Below are 13,396 nucleotides of genomic sequence, written 5' to 3' on the forward strand. Positions count from 1 at the left end.
TGATAGAAGGTAGCACAATGCATGTCACATAGTGACTAATATCTATTTTATCTGCTTATCTATCCATCTAATATTTACCTGTCTCTCAAACAGAGTAGCTGGAAGCACAGTGGATGGAGTGCCAGGCTGGAATCAGGAAGACTCATCTTCCTGAGTTCAAATTTAGTCTCAGATATTTATTTATCCTACCTATGTGACTCTACACAAGTTACTTAATTCTGTTTGCCTCAGTTTCTTCATCTCTAAAAGAAGTTGGAAAAGGAAATGGCAAACCACTCCAGTTATCTTTGCAAAGAAAATCCCACATGAGATCACAAAGAGTTAAGAACGACTGAAAACAACTGAACAATGAACACTAGAAAAGAAAGAAAATAGGTTTGTGCCCCAGTATGTGCAAAATAGTAAATAAGGAGGCAGGGTAATACAGTGGAAAGAATGCCAGAACTGGTATCAGCAGAGTTTGGTTTGAATCCTGCCTCTAATTCTTACTTATCTTCTATGAGTTCTTCACCTGTAAAATGAGGAGGCTGGGCTAGCTGACCTCAGAAATACCTTCCAGTTCCAGACTCATGAGCAGGCCCCTAGAGACCTGATTGGAAATACTACAAGTTGCTCCTGGCATCTGAAGGTTTGGAGTGCCCAAAAGCTCAAGATGTTGGTGGGAGATTTTAAATTCCAGGAATTAGAATATTATTTATAAATCTTCTCAGGATCTAATATTGTTAGTTAATTTATAGAGATTAATTTTATCTAGCTATAGGGTGTCCCAAAAGTCTTACTGCTGCTTTACACTATTAAATCTTAACTATAACATGTGCATATATTTGTGTGTATTTTGTGTAAACAACTTGAAATTAAATTTTGAAATTAAACATTTGGTGAAATCATAAGGATTAAGTTCCGTGTTAGTTATCCAGTATTTTTAGTCATGTCTGATTCTTCATGACCCCCTTAGTGAGGGTTTTCTTTGCAAAGATATTGGAGTGGTTTATCATTTCCTTCTCCATCTCATTTTACAGATGAAGAAATTAAACAGGATAAATTGACTTGTCCAGGCTCACATAACTAGTAAGTTTCTGAGATGAGTTTTGAACTCCTGTTTTCCTGACTCTAGACCCAGAGCTTTGTCTACTGAACCACTTAACTTCTTTATGTTCTACATTCCTTGTTCAACTACTACTACTACCAATACTATTCCTATTCCTATTCCAAACAAGATCTTGTTTTACAAAGCAATTTGTGTTATTTCATTTGATCCTCAAAAATTTTTATGAATTAATGCTATTATTTATTATACCCATTTTACTGATTTAAAAAATTGAGCCTGAGAAAATTGAAGTCCCTTACTCAGGGTCCCACAATGAGTATCTGCAAGGTAAGATTCTGACTTCCTCAACTCCAAGTCCTATGCTGTATCTCCCTCCCCTACCTAGATGCTGATCTTTCATCTGAATGCAGATTCCACAGGGAATTAATTTAATATTTCCAAACTTGGGTGACCTTTTGTTGCCTCCCATAATATATCTAAATTGTGATGATCCATAGCTAGAAATTATCTTAGCCAGCTGGTCTCTTTAATGTTAGCAACTCTTCCTGGCAAGTGTAGTAGCAAGCACAGAGCTGCCAAATCCCACTTTGTCCCACGTAAAGTGTGTTCACATATGATTTTTGAGACACCCTCTCTTTGCACTTATCTTTGAACCAGGAAGCCTGCAATATATCATTTTTATTACTTGTCTGGTTTTTGTTCTCAGGGAGAAAAGATGTACAGTTATTTTCTATGTGCTTTATTGGCATTCAAGATGAAATCGTGGGTAAATCTCTTGGATACACCTGAAGCAATCAGGGATGAGGAAGTGGTGTACAGTATAAATAAACCAAGGCCATTTTATTACCTGCTCCTACAGACAGCAAGGAGCCATGGCCCACTTCCCTGATGATAATGGACCCTCAGTTTAAGGTTGCTTCTGATACACACTGCAGCGCACGCCTGTCACATCTCTCAGCTCATTTATAATTACAACACGGTGCACTCTGATTGTCTCATCAGCCTTTCATCAGAGGATTGAAAAGGGCTTTGTGAACATTAAGTCACTGGAGCCCCCTGCAAAGGAGGTGCAAAGGAAAGAAGTCTTTCCCTTTCCATCTCAGTAACACACAGCAGAAATGTTTTCTTCCCATGCAATGATTTGAGCAAAGTTCAAGGTAATCATTCTATCTAGACTCTATCTGTAGATCAGAGACTAATCTATGTATCCAAAACCTATAGAGAGAATGGGGATAGTAAGAGACATGTAGTGGACAGCTATGGTGGGAGTTCTGGTTTATGAGATCATTAACCTGAGGTTAGGGATTAGGGGTACATGAAATGCTATCTAGCCCAATCTGCCCATTTTACAGAGGAAAAAGCTGAGATTCAGAGAGAGATTAAGTGATCTACTATAAGTCAATCAATGTCAAAGAGGCATCAGAATAATAGTAAAATGAGGGTTCCTCACTCCAGAAGATCTGTATTCAAATCCTACCTCTAATTCTCACCATCTAAAGACTCTTAACCTGTATCAGAGAGGCAGCCAGGTGACCCAGTGGATAGGACACTGCATTCAAATCAGGAAAATTCATCTTCAAAAATTCAAATTTGGCCTTAGATACTAGTTGTATGACCCTGAGCAAGTCATGTAACACCATTTACCTCAATTTCCTCATCTACAAAATGAATTATATATATAAAATAAAAGGAAATGCAAACCACTCCAGTATCTTTACCAATAAAACCCCAAATGGGCTTATGAAGAGTAGATCACAACTGAATAACAGCAACAAACATAAGTGTTTATTAGGTGTTCAACAATGCAATAAACAACATATAAGTATTGTACCTTAAAATAAGATTTTTGGAACATTCTGTATTATACTTGGATCTTAAGCAGAGAGATTTTATCAAGCAGTTCGAGAGTAAGATTTACACTCACTGCTAGATTGTAAGTTCCTTTAGGGCAGGGACATAAAATTATTAACCTTCAAGAGATGTCAAGTGTGGACTGAAATAAATACCAGATGCAACCTTAAACTCCATTATCATCAGAGAAGTGGGACATGTGTTGTATATAGGAGGTAAGAAATGATCTTCTGTTATTTATACTGCACACCACATTTTCATCCCTGATTGCTTCAGCTGTATCCTAGAGATTGTCACCTCACCCCACCTATACATCCACTGGCCCTGTCCTACAAATCTAATTTTATTTCTTTTGTCTCTTTCCTCTCTCAAACTTCACTTTCTATGCAAGTCAGGTTATTTTCTTCCATCACCTCCTGCACATAGTATATTCATTCTTTCCTCCAAGAATGAGGTATTATTCTTTTTTATTATTCTTTCTACTTTATATTTTTTTACTTTGAACCAATAAATCTATAATCTATCAATTCTATTACTATCTAGCTTTTCTTAATAAGAAACAAAGATTTACAGTTATCTTCTAATGTGTTTTATTGACATACTAAATGAAGAGTTAAGGACTGACCCTGTGATTTCATTGGTATATGGAAGTGAATGAGGAATCTCCCTCAACTAATGCAGGTCAGCACTTTCTCAGCAATTTATAACCTTAGAAAGCAGCCTCAGGTAGCAGTTCCTGAAAGGAGAATGAGGGGCCAGTGTGGTGCAGTTCCCTCTTTCATGGGATCTATAAGATCAAAACTTTTTTTTTTCAAAATGATATGATGATGATAATGTAGCACCTATTATGTATCAAGCACTGTATTAAGGGCTTTACAAATATTGTCCCATTTAATCTTCACAATATCTAGGTGGTAGGTACTATTATTATCTCATTTTATAGTGAGGAATCTGATGCAAGTAGAGGTTAAGTGATTTGCTGAAAATCGTACAGCCAGTGAGTGTCTGAGACTAGATTTGGACTCAGAGTGTTTTGAATACAGACCTGTGTCATCTAGCTACATCTAATTGTTATTATAATAAGTATTAATATAGATAATTTACAAAAACAGTTTGGGATCCTCAAGAATTCTAAGAGTATAAAAGAATCCTGAAACCAAAAAGTTTGCAAACTGGTCTAAGAGCACTGTAGTTAAGTGACTCATCCAAAGTCATACAGCAGTATATATAAAAATTAGAATTTGAATTCAAATAATCTTGGCTTCATAATTAACTATCCATTATAATATCCTGTCTCTCCATCCTAAAAACATTACAGGAAAAAACTCTAGGATGCAGCTAAAGAAATCAGGGATAAGGAAATAATGCATATTAACATGCAATTAAAACACTGTTCCTTTTTCCCATTAAAGAAATCCTATCAGGGCCTTTAAAGTACAATTTCACTTTCTAAATTATTTATCCTGGATATTCCAACCAACACTGATTTCATACCATCCTGCTTCTCCCATAAGGCTCTCTGTTTTATAGCAGGCGCTTAAATCAAATTTATCAATTTAAGTATACTATCTTCTGTTTTCAAATTCTTTGCTGCACTGTCTCACTAGCAAAAGAGCATAGGGTAGGAAATTTGCCAAAAGTGTCTTTTATATGTCCTCCAATACTAAACTTTTAGCAGGTACTCATTAAATTATTAATGAAGTATCTTGAATACAAACTGGTAAAGATAATTGGGCAACAATACAAGACAAGAGAATCAAATACCAGCAATTAAAGAATTAAAATTTATATTTTGAGAAGTATAGGACGAGAAAGACCAATGTGAAGCTGAGCAGCTGAGAAAAGTTTCATAGGGAAAATGGGACACATTCAATCTCTACTTGAACACTACCAGTGAGAAGAAATTTATTGATTAATTTCATTTGAGGAGAAAAAAAAAGCATAGATTCGAACAGTCCTACAATTAGAATGGCACAATAGAGTAGCACTGACCCTCCTAGGATCAAAATCCACTTTCAATGCATACTACTCTATGTAATACACTTAATTTTCCTGGATTTCAGTTCTCTCATATGAAAAAGGATGGCTTTGGACAAGATGGTCAAAGAGGTCCCATGTAGTTTTGCATAATTCAATGACTCATGAGTTAAAAGTCACTATCAAATTAAAATTAACCTAATCATCAAAGGCATAGAGGAGCTCTCCTTGTCTGGCAATAGAGGAGACCAAAGAGAGAATTCAAAGAGAGGGAAGTCCCATGATGATGCTATTAAAAAAAAGCTTCTAAAAACACAACTCGCCTGTGGGAAACATTGCCAAAGGGGCGTAGGAGAACAGTCCTACAAACTCCTTCTGTGAGATCCCTCAGGCATCCTATCTTCCGCAGACAAATGATATGATTCCATAATTGCAGGGGACCTGTGCCAGAAAGGGAAACCCTTTCTCTCACATGAAAATTGGCATTGAGTCACCCCCAACAACAAGGAGAAGCCAGCCAAAAGTGTTAATTGGCCCACAGCTTCTGCTTAGGAGAAGAATGTGGCTCTGTGGTCCTCAGGAGCAAGATTACAGGGTTACAGTGTCTCACAACTCTAAACATTCACTCAACTGCTCATTATGAGGTTTTTTCTTCTGAGAGAGAACTGTTCTGTGCCTTTGATTTTTAGTGCAACTTTTCTTCCAGGGAAAACTTCCAAATACCATGCAGTGTGCCCAGCTTAAAAACAAATCTCTCTCCATGCCACGCTTTTTCATAGTTTGTTTTTTTTTTTTCTGATTGCCTCTGGTTATAAATCACTGAGGAAATGTGCTTGAAGATCTCTTCTTTTAGTCCCCAGATTAGTCCCCTTCATTTTCTTCCTCTCATCTGCTCCAACTTCTATTCCTAGTGGGTCATTCATAAGGAAGGCAAAGTAAATCGATGACATAATTTCTATTTACAGACGATATGTATCATCACCACCTGTGGCTTTTTAAAACAGCTATTGACAGCAGAATAAAAATCTCTCAAACTATAAGGAGCATTTTTTAATGTTAATAAGGTATTTAAAGTAAAAGGAAAGATCCTGTGAATTCTTGCATTTTCAAATAAGAAAAGCCACAGTAGGTAAGAGAAAGGGAAGAATATCTTGAAAAATGAAGGAAATGTTTTTTAAAAGATAATGATATTTTACAAAGGAAAGCCATGATTCATTATTTTTGTTTTGAAATATATTTTAAAATTGGTATTCTGGTGCCAAATATCCAAAATTATAGTCATGTATTTGCTATAATAAGAGCTAATAGATGACATATAGCATTTAAAATACAAAGCTCTTTAAATATTTTGTCTCATTTGATCCTCAAAAGAAATCCATGAGGTAGATATTAATATCATAATCCCATTTCACAGATGAGGAAATTGAAGGAGAAAGAAGTTAAGGGACTTGCCCAAAGTTACAGAGCTGATAATTATCTGAAGAAATTTGACTTCAAGTCTAGCATTGTGTCCATTGTGTAATGGTGGCTCTGATGAGTGGGTCAAGTGATCTTTGAAGTCTTCTGTGACTGTGACAGTAGGGGTTTCTTGAAGACCATTCCAAAAACATTGAACTTCCACAAGCCATAGAGGAATAAGGATGAGGAAATATTATTCTTTCAGAATAAGAATTGAGAAATAAAATAATATGCTGAAACAGTAATAAAGTCAGAAAACACTATTTAGCCCATATGTGATGATATAGACTTGGTATAGAAGTCCCATAGAGGGCAAATATATTGGCAAATATTTCAATTTTCTACCATAACATCCAATACCAAGATGGAAAGTGGAAATTATAATTTTGGGAAAGGGCAGTGCTTTAACTCTCAGAGAAAGGGAGGAATAATTTAGGATATTCAGTAAGAAAGTAAAATAGTAGGAAGAATGATGTCCCTGTTTCTGATAAAGCTGAGTAAGCTATGGTATACTTAGTAGATGGAAAATTGATCTTTGGAGTCTGAAAAAAATGGGTTCAAGTTCTATTTCCAATATACACTGTCTCTGTGACACTGATCAAATCACTCAACAACTCACTAGGTAATCAGTTAGTCAACAAGTATCAGTTCAACATTCATATGAGCTAGACACTGAATTAGGATATAATAAAAAGCAGAAAGACAATTCTTGTCCTCAAGAAGCTAGCATTCTAATGGAGAAAGACAACAGATAAAACAAAACTGAAAGGAGTGGGGAGAAATGAAGGTACTCCTACATGGGAGCATGATAGAGAAAGACCAGAATCCAGAGTGCCACCTAGAGAAGAATGGAGACACAGCTAGTGGGTACACTTTTTTCTTTATTATTTTTTACTTTAAGTTTCAGATTCTTTCCCTTCTTCCACCTCTTTCTCCTCTAATTGAGAAGGCAAAAAACTGAGACTAAAAGCCTTTTTTTAAATGGAGGTCATGGGAAGAACTACCCATATCCAGTCTGAAGGAAATGCCACAAGTATGGAAGATACTTCCAGTGTGTGAATTCCAGAATTGGTTTAAGTTTATAAGATAAAGAGTTTTCTGAGGTATGAAAAGAAAATCCAGAATGCAGCCCAGAAAGAAATGATGATTAATATTTTCAGTTTCAAAGAAAGTGCCAAGCTCCATGTGTAGACATAGAGTTTCCTTGTCTGGATATTTCCTATAGCAATGAAATCACAGGTATACTCTCTACCCCTATCTAGACTTTCAATATGTTATTCAATCAATATTCAATATGATTCATCTACATCCTTATAAAAACAAGAATTTGGCTCCAACTTTCAGGTATGGCTCCCCAAAACATAAGAACTCTTTGGACAACTTCTATTTATGAAATTCCAAGCACTGTGTGAAGTGCTACAGATAAAACACTGAAGGGGGAAAGACCCTTACACAAAAGAACTCATATTCTAAAAGGGAAGGTAACCTGCCTATAAAATATAGAGAAGGAGAAGCAATAGCAATTAGGAGTATGAATCTTTAAGGAATTAGAGTAGGAAATGAGGGAATCAAACTATCACTCTTTGCAGATGACATGATGGTATACTTAGAGAACCCCAAAGACTCTGCTAAAAAGCTATTAGAAATAATTCAGAATTTTAGCAAAGTTGCAGGATACAAAATAAATCCACATAAATCCTCAGCATTTTTATACATTACCAACACAATCCAACAGCAAGAGATATAAAGAGAAATTCCATTCAAAATAACGGTTGATAGTATAACGTATTTGGGAATATACCTACCAAAAAAAAGTCAGGAATTACATGAGCAAAATTACAAAACACTTGCCACAAAAATAAAGTCAGATTTAAATAATTGGAAAGACATTCAGTGTTCTTGGATAGACCGAGCGAAATATAATTAAGATGATAATACTCCCTAAACTAATTTATTTATTTAGTGCTATACCAATCAGACTCCCAAGAAACTATTTTAATGACCTAGAAAAAATATCAACAGAATTCATAGGGAACAACAAAAGGTCGAGAATTTCAAGGGAAGTGATGAAAAAAAAATTAAATGAAGGTGGCCTAGCTGTACCTGATCTAGAACTATATTATAAAGCAACAGTCACCAAAACCATTTGGTATTGGCTAAGAAATAGACTAGTTGATCAGTGGCATAAGTTAGGTTCACAGGACAAGACAGTGAATAAAAATAGCAATCTAGTGTTTGACAAACCCAAAGATACCAACTTTTGGGATAAGAATTCATTACTTGACAAAAACAGCTGGAAAACTGGAAATTAGTATGGCAGAAACTAGGCATGGACCCACAGTTAACACCACATACTAAGATAAGATAAAAATGGGTCCAAGATTTAGGCATAAAGAACGAGATCATAAATAAATTAGAGGAACATAGGATAGTTTACCTCTCAGACTTGTGGAGGAGGAAGGAATTTGTGTCCAAAGGAGAACTAGAGACCATTATTGATCACAAAATAGAAAATTTTGATTACACCAAATTAAAAAGTTTCTGCACAAACAAAACTAATATAAACAAGATTAGAATGGAAGTAACAAATTGGGAAACATTTTTACAGTTAAAGGTTCTGATAAAGGCCTCATCTCCAAAATATACAGGGAATTGATGCTAATTTATAAGAAATCAAGCCATTCTCCAATTGATAAATGGTCAAAGGATATGAACAGACAATTTTCAGATGATGAAATTGAAACTATTTCCACTCATATGAAAGTGTTCCAAATCACTATTGATCAGAGAAATGCAAATTAAGACAACTCTGAGATATCATTACACACCTGTCAGATTGGCTAAGATGACAGGAACAAATAACGATGAATGTTGGAGGGGATGTGGGAAAACTGGGACACTGATGCATTGTTGGTGGAGTTGTGAAAGAATCCAACCATTCTGGAGAGCAATCTGGAATTATGCCCAAAAAGTTATCAAAATGTGCATACCCTTTGACCCAGCAGTGCTACTACTGGGCTTATATCCCAAGGAAATACTAAAAAAGGGAAAGGGACCTGTATGTGCCAAAATGTTTGTGGCAGCCCTTTTTATAGTGGCTAGAAACTTGAAAATGAATGGATGTCCATCAATTGGAGAATGGTTGGGTAAATTATGGTATATGAAGGTTATGAAATATTATTGTTCTGTAAGAAATGACCAATAGAGAGGCTTAGAGAGGCTTACATCAACTGATGCTGAGGATCATTATACACTTCAACAATGATACTGTATGAGGATGTATTCTGATGGAAGTGGATATCTTCAACATAGAAAAGAGCTAATCTAATTCCAATTGATCAATGATGGACAGAATCAGCTACATCCAGAAAAAGAACACTGGGAAATGAGTGTAAACTATGAGCATTGTTTTTTTGTTTTGTATTGTTTTGTTTCTCTTCCCAGATTATTTTTTTACCTTGCAAATATAATCCTTCCTTTGCAACAATAACAACAAAATTTGGTTCTGCACATATATATTGTACCTAGGATATACTATAAGATATTTAATATGTATGGGGAATGCCTGCCATCTAGGGGAGGGGGTGGAGGGAAGGAGGGGAAAAACTCGGAACAGAAGGGAGTACAAGGGATAATGTTGTAAAAAAAAAATACCTATGCATATGTACTGTCAAAGAAAATGTTATAATTATAAAAATTAATAAAAAATTTTTAAAAATTAAAAAAAAACAAATAAACAGGAAACAAACAAATAAATAAATAAATGTCAATAGCCCTAAACCACAAAAAAAAAAAAAAAAAAAAAGAGTATGAATCTTAAAGGAAGCCAAAAACTAAGAGCAAAACTTTAGAAATTATGCAGATTACCCAAGATCGAATAGGGACAAAGTGCGTAGCAGAGACAGAGATTCTAGTCCAGATTTCCCCTCTTCTTCCTTCCACTATATCATGATGAATAAGGAGGTGCTCCTTACACCAAGTAGCAAAGACCCATTGCCCGATCCATTCTCTGTCCTATGAGTCAAAAAAGTAAGAGGCATATGCCATCCAGGACTGCCCCCTAGAAATCACTCTCTATTTAGTTTGACCAAAATGACTTTTAATCTCCCTTCCAATTTTGCAATTCTTAAGATTCTCTTCCTTAAAACTAAGATTCCAGATAAGCAAGATCCAATACCATTGAAAAGAGGAGGTGATACTATTGTCATTGCTAATATCCCAATCCTAGCCTCTGTTATAGCCATAGCAGTCTCTCACTGAAACTGTTGGGGAGAAGAATTGTGGAGTGAAGGGACAAATAATACCTTCCCCATCCCCATTACCACTGACCCTCTATTTCCTGCTCTAGTCAGCTAAGTAGCCTGTATCAACTAAAATCTTCTCTTGTCCTGTGATTAGCAAATTCTCCCTCCCTACTTAAATCCAGTACCTGTTGACATTACATATGTATAAGAGGGAGGTACTTAATCTTCTTTCTCCTCTGCAACAGATATTAAATATACACGAACTGCAATAATTTCATATTACTTTTTGTAAAAATATATAAGTATTGTCATATTTTAATAAATATTCCATCACTTAACTGACAAACATTTATTAAAGACCTATATGCTAATTGTACAAGAGTGAGATGATCCCTGCCTTCAAGAAGTTTATTCTACATTCCATGCATTGGAGGAGAGCCAATGTAAAGGCAAGGAAAGAGGAGATAGAATAGTATTTGTGTACAATAGGTAGAGTGGCAGCCCATCAGCTGCTAGTATACTTTTTATTCATTATATGTATATAAATGTGAATGTATATATGTATGATGTATATATACATGTATTCTTTGCATTTTCATAAATATACATGAAATTTCCTCATTGGTATATAAACTCCTTGATGTAAAGGACTGTGTGACTTTTGTATTTATATCCCCACTACTTAATACCATGCCTGGCACATTAGGCCCTTAATAAATTCATGTTGATTGATTGCTACATAAATATAAGGTTCCATAATCCATGATGTTGGTGGTGATGATGACAATGATTTATTTGCTTTTCCCCATTAAATAAGGTAAAGACCCATATGAATTATTACAGTTTCCTAAAAGCAGGGTCTCTGTGTCTATTGGACAATCTCAATCATGAAAAATTATTTAATTTACAATTATAGTATCCTAGAAAGATTTTTAAAATGGTGATTCTGATTCTTAAAAGAAACAGGATAAAGGTGCAAAGACATGTGGCCCCAGAAAATATAACAGTAATTTGCTCTAATGGAAACTATTAGTTGTCAAAATGTTCAATTCAAATCTGGGTTATCTCACCTAAATGATTGAGCAAGGAAGTTAATTAACCTCAGTTTCTTTCTCTATAAAATATAGAAGTTGTACTAGATTATCCCTAAGGTCCCTTCCAACTCTCTCTATATGATCTTAATGAACAAGATTTTCAAGAGAAATAGAAGAGTGCCATGGAAAGCACCATGAAGGCTGATTTAGAAAAGAAGAGTTCTATTTACAGCTCAACCACTTTTTAACCATGTGACCTTCAAAAAGTTACCTGACTTCTTTATGTTTATTTCTTCTTCTGCAAAATGGGAATAATAATAATGTTCTTCCTACATATCTTACAGGATTATTACAGAATCAAATAATATAGTACATGTCAGAACACATCATATTATGCAAATGTAACAGACATTATTAGCAGTTGGATTAGTCTTGGATTCAGTTAGAAGTACTTGATACAAGAGTCAGTTCTGCTACTTTTTAGTTTTATGACCCTGATTAAAGACACAACATGTACTTAACTTAGCATATACTTATAGATTTACCAAATGGGTTATAAAAATAATTGAAATATGTCAATTAGATGGATAAAAATATGTATGGTTATCTTGGCACTTGAACAAAAGCTAAATTTAAATAAAACATGATTCTCTCCAGTTTCTTAAATTTAAATCATTTTAAATGGTTTAATGTCATTCATTAATATCAATCAATTACTGAGAGGCATAATGAATTGACAACTGATATGAGAGCTCAAGAAGTCCTCTAAGTATGCATCCACCCCTACTCTAGGCCAATATCTGTGAAATCAGCATGACTGTGAGTTTTTTGGTTTTTTGTTTTATTCTGTGTTTATGGATATCCCTCCAAAAGCATCTCTTTGGACTTCTCTTTGCCTTCTAACTTTAAAGCAACAGGCCTTTTACTCAGTGTACCTTAAATTGTAAGAAGTTAATTTCCTTTCCAAGTATTCAATAAAATTCTCTCAATTTCTCAGTAAACTTCTTAATAACAGAATTTATTTTCCATTTTGTCTTGGTATCCCCAACATCTAACTCAGTGCCATTGTAAACAAGTGCTTTAAAATATTTGTTGAATTCAATTCCTTTTACTAATAAAATACCTTTCATCTATAGTTACATGTTTGCTCCTTCTCTTTCTTATCTTTCCCTCTGAGAACATCTTTCCATGAACTATTTATTGGCCTAATTTTTTCTATTTTGAGGACATTTCAATTTCAAATCATTGGAACAGTAAGATCAAATCGCTTCTGGAATTGTCTCTCTTCTCTTACAGGCCATGTAGACAATCAATATAGAGAGATAATGTGAGGTTGGGGAATGGAGATGTCTTTGGGAAAATAACACTATATAGTTAGATATACTAATATAAATAATGTAGTTTGGACTTTACAACTGAAGAAAAATATAGAAAGTAAAGAAAGAGATTATTATGAGTGTATAATTATATATAGCATGAATAGTGTATTCATATCATATCTTACAGTTAGGGAATAAATGATTCACCAGACTTGAATTCTCCCTAGCACCACTAAGTGGTATATGCTTTAACTAGAAAATGTTAATCTATTTTTAATAAACTGACCTTTTTCACTTCAACATTACTAATTTTAATGGGCCTGCAAGCCTGGGTTGATTGATTTAGCAATATAATGCTCTTAGACATATATACATATATATATGTATATATATATATATATATATATATATATATATATATATAAATTGCTTATTGAGAAGATTTACCTTTGGGCCATCACTTCT

The sequence above is a fragment of the Sminthopsis crassicaudata genome, chromosome 2 (genome assembly GCF_048593235.1).
Source record: "Sminthopsis crassicaudata isolate SCR6 chromosome 2, ASM4859323v1, whole genome shotgun sequence".
Taxonomy (NCBI): Eukaryota; Metazoa; Chordata; class Mammalia; order Dasyuromorphia; family Dasyuridae; genus Sminthopsis; species Sminthopsis crassicaudata.